At 41.0% G+C, this 312-nt stretch overlaps 1 non-coding gene across 1 annotated transcript; it reads right to left on the bottom strand.

Moving 5' to 3' along the window:
- LOC127800851 (small nucleolar RNA R71) lies at positions 1 to 107 on the bottom strand. Its single transcript, XR_008022877.1, has one exon. It is a non-coding gene; the product is annotated as a small nucleolar RNA R71 (small nucleolar RNA).
- Between the last annotated feature and the right edge of the window lie 205 nt (positions 108 to 312).

Genomic DNA, 312 nt, shown 5'->3' with positions numbered 1-312 from the left:
AGCATAAGGAAAGAGATATGTGGCATTTGACAGTACAACGGAGAGACCTTGTATGAATATTGGGAGCGCTTCAAGAAGTTGTGCGCAAGCTGCCCACATCATTAAATTCTTGATCAACTCCTAATTTTATGAGGGCTTGTTATCAATGGATAGAGACATGATTGATGTTGCCAATGGAAAAGCATTGGTGGACAAAACTCCAGAGGCTGTAAAGTGTTGGTCCCTAATGATGGCAAATATATCCCAAGAGGGGGGTGAATTGGGATTAGGGTGAATTTTCGATGCTTTAAAACTTTGATGGATGGCAAAACA

This window comes from Diospyros lotus, chromosome 4 (genome assembly GCF_014633365.1).
Source record: "Diospyros lotus cultivar Yz01 chromosome 4, ASM1463336v1, whole genome shotgun sequence".
Classification (NCBI taxonomy): Eukaryota; Viridiplantae; Streptophyta; class Magnoliopsida; order Ericales; family Ebenaceae; genus Diospyros; species Diospyros lotus.
The sequence above is the reverse complement of the archived record's forward strand: the minus strand, read 5'-3'. Positions and strand labels throughout refer to the sequence as shown.